The sequence below is a fragment of the Microtus ochrogaster genome, unplaced genomic scaffold (genome assembly GCF_000317375.1).
Source record: "Microtus ochrogaster isolate Prairie Vole_2 unplaced genomic scaffold, MicOch1.0 UNK66, whole genome shotgun sequence".
Classification (NCBI taxonomy): domain Eukaryota; kingdom Metazoa; phylum Chordata; class Mammalia; order Rodentia; family Cricetidae; genus Microtus; species Microtus ochrogaster.
This window is the reverse complement of record NW_004949164.1, coordinates 1582023-1585570: the sequence shown is the minus strand read 5'-3', so window position 1 is coordinate 1585570 and position 3548 is coordinate 1582023. Positions and strand designations below refer to the sequence as shown.

Sequence of the window (3548 nt, the reverse complement as noted above, 5' to 3'; positions counted from 1 at the left end):
ATCCTGGTGTATGCCATTAGGTGGGCTGAGAGGTCTCCTGACTGTATATAAAGTCTTCCTACACTTACAACAGGTGGACCTTTGCCATAGTCTGTTTGTCCACTGGCCACTTCTGTCCCATCTGGAGCTCTGATAGGTGTGTGAAGTCTGCATGGAGTTGCTAAAGAGAGTTTGTATCTTCAGATGTCTCTTGCTTGACAGCCAGCTCATTTGGTTGCCCGTAGTCTCCACATTTTCAACCTTGGGAAGCTGGAGGATATAGCTCCATGCTACAGTGTCTGTATGAAATCAAGGTTCAGTCCCCAGTACAACCTTGGGAAGCTGGAGGATATAGCTCCATGCTACAGGGTCTGTATGGAATCAAGGTTCAGTTCCCAGTACAAGTGTGGGAAAATTTTGGATTCTTCATCAGAAATTCAGAAGAAATTTGTCAACTCTTCCCCATTCTGAGAGAGGGAAAGGTGATTCAAATGAAGTTACTGTAAACTCAAGTACTAACAAAGGACTGCAGAGAGGCCCTGTGTAGGAACCAGGAAAATCCAGGAGGGTGGGCTTGGCTAGGTGTTGAAGTCTGATAGATGTTTAGATAGCAAGGACAAACAATGCAGAGAGCTAGAATGAAGACAAGAGGAGCTTTGGGACTTAGTAGTAATTTTAAAAAAATGGGCTTACTGAATAGAGCTTAAAAATAAAAGGGGGTGGAGATATGGCTCGGTATTTAAGAGCACTTGTTCTTGTAGGGGACCCAGATTTGGTTCCCAGAACCAACATGGCAGTTCACAGCCATCTGCAACTCCAGTTCTAGAGGATTCAACACCACCTTCTAACCTCTTTGGGCACTGGACACATACATGCAGATAAAAAAATGAAAAATAAATAAAATACCCAAAGAATTTTATAGTATGATATCTGGGTTACAAGCTGATATGAACAGGAGTCTGGTGCCAAACAAAGAGTTGTGGCAGAGACAAAGGATGGATGAAGACCATGAACATCCTAATGGTGTGATGGAGAAGACTCCTGGGGGCAAAGAAAGGGGTGAGAAATACAGACTTGAAGGAATAAAGAGATTCTTAACCAGAGGAGCCAAGGAGGTGTAGAGGGGGCTAGTGAACTACATGGTCTGTGGGCCTACAAACTAGGTGAGTTCCAAAAGCATTTACCAAATCACCTGAACCAAAGCACCAAAGGAACTGTTCTGAGGCAGAGAGTGGGCAACTCTGACAAAGGTTGGAATCATCATGGATGTGACTTAGCACTAACCTTGTGTGTTTGTGTGTCTGTGTCTGTGTATCTGTGTAGTGTAGTGTGTTTATGTGTGCCTGTTAATATACATGGAAGCCAGAGGAAAACCTTCAGTGCCCTTCTTTCTCACGCACTACCCACACCTTCCTCTTAGTTTTCTTCAAACAGGCTCTCTCACTGGTCTGGACCTCACCATGAAGTTTAGACTAGGTGCCCCACTCCAATCCCTGCCTTCTGCCACTGGGATTACAAGAATGCTACCATCCCCAGATTAATACACACACACACACACACACACACACACACATATTCATTCTAATATATATGTTAATAGGTACTAGGAATCAAAGTCCTTATGGTTTCAGGACAAGCCCTTTACCAACTGAGCTCTTTCCAGCCCAGCATCTAGTTTCCTAAGCTATAGCTTGCAAATCCATGTGGGGGGTCATATAATTGAGTGGGGATTGTAAAAAATGCAACACTACAAGTTTCTGAATGTGAAATGACCAAAAATTAAATAAAAATGTGTGACTAGGAGAAGTTCCTGATAACTCCTGCCTGTATTATACCACACAGCAACTCCACTATAGCCTCTGTTTTGAATGCACAACAAGCATAGCATTCCATCACACCCTGCCCTTCCAGTAAGCATCGTCTAAAACGACCTCAGCGCAGATTTGAAAGCGCTGTGTGTTATGCACTGAAGTGGTTTTTTTTTTTGTTTGTTTGTTTGTTTTTGTTTTTCGAGACAGGGTTTCTCTGTGGCTTTGGAGCCTGTCCTGGAACTAGCTCTGTAGACCAGGCTGGTCTCGAACTCACAGAGATCCGCCTGCCTCTGCCTCCCGAGTGCTGGGATTAAAGGTGTGCGCCACCACCGCCCGGCACACTGAAGTGTTTTTACTGTACATATAAAGCTTTCTGTTGTTACAGAAACACAATGGCTTCTGTTCCCATTGACAGCACATATATGAAAATCAGAACAATACACAGAAGATTAGCACGGCCCTTAAGCAAGGATGACACTCAAATTTGTGAAGCAGTCCATACCTTTTAGCAAGAAATGGAACCACCCTAGATGTTCAGGGTCTACTGTGGATTACCTGCAATCCACTGTAGATGGAAGTTTCTGTCCCACGCAGCCGTCCAGCTGTTCAATCCCAAAGAAATACACAGAGGCTTATATTAATTATAAACTATTTAGCTTATTAGCTCAGGCTTATTATTAACTAGCTCTTACAACTTAAATTAAGCCATAATTCTTGTCTGTTTAGCCACATGGCTTGGTACCTTTTCTCAGTAAGGCATTCTCATCTTGCTTCCTCTGCATCTTGCTGGAGACTCACTTCCTGTCTTTCCACTTCCCAGAATTCTCCTAGTCTGGTCTCCTCACCTAAACTTCCTGCCTGGCTACTGGCCAATCAGCGTTTTATTAAACTAATATGACTAACAAATCTTTACAGTGTACAAAAGCATTATCTCACAGCAATCCACAAAGAAACCCTTTTGTAAGTATTTTCCAAGTGCCTAATGTGTGTTAGGCAGTGAAGTAATTCTTGTTTGATGTGTTCACATTTTCCTCCTTCTGTAACTAAAAAAAAATTGAGAGAAAGTATATGAACATTTTTTTTCATTGGCTTTGGTATACTTAGCAATAACAGAAAATTTCCCAGAGGATACCCGGTCACAATTACAGGGAAATGGAGGAATACCTTAAGTACCATGAAGACTCAAGCAAATCTGTAAGCAGATGATTTGTAGGAGAGTTAGTGGAATCTCAACAAGATGGTGGAATGGGAAGAAAGGAGAGGAGAGGTGGGATTATAACTAAAAGAAAATTTGAAACTACATATACCAAGTGGCCTACAATTACATTCTAGGTGGTAGAAATCAACAGCAAAAGAAATCTATAAGACAACTGTGGGGGTAAAGGGAATCTGAGTGTAGTCTAGTATTAGGGAACGCTCCTGCTCATAGCTGTGTCCGCTAATAATACGATGATGTAGGAAAATGTCCTTAAAAATGTACTAAAGCCTGGAGAGATGGCTCAATAGTTCTTGCAGAGGATCCTGTCCTCAGCACCCATGTGACAGTTTACGAAATGTCCATAACTCTTGTATTCTAACTCAAGTACGGTACTCAGGGTACCACACACCTTCTCCTGGCCTCCATGGGCACCGGGAAGCACACACTGCACATGCACACGTTCAGGGTTCTGAACCACTCCAAACACATAAACAAAAATTAATAAATCTTAAAAAAAATATACTGGGGGATGACATGTCGTGATACTTGTAGTTTATTTT

General features: G+C 42.3%; 1 non-coding gene across 1 annotated transcript; it reads left to right on the top strand.

Annotated features, from left to right (window-relative positions):
• The first annotated feature begins 2191 nt into the window (after nucleotides 1-2191).
• On the top strand, nucleotides 2192-2296 carry LOC113455559. The gene has a single exon (XR_003376623.1). It is a non-coding gene; the product is annotated as a U6 spliceosomal RNA (small nuclear RNA).
• The last annotated feature ends 1252 nt before the right edge of the window (nucleotides 2297-3548 follow it).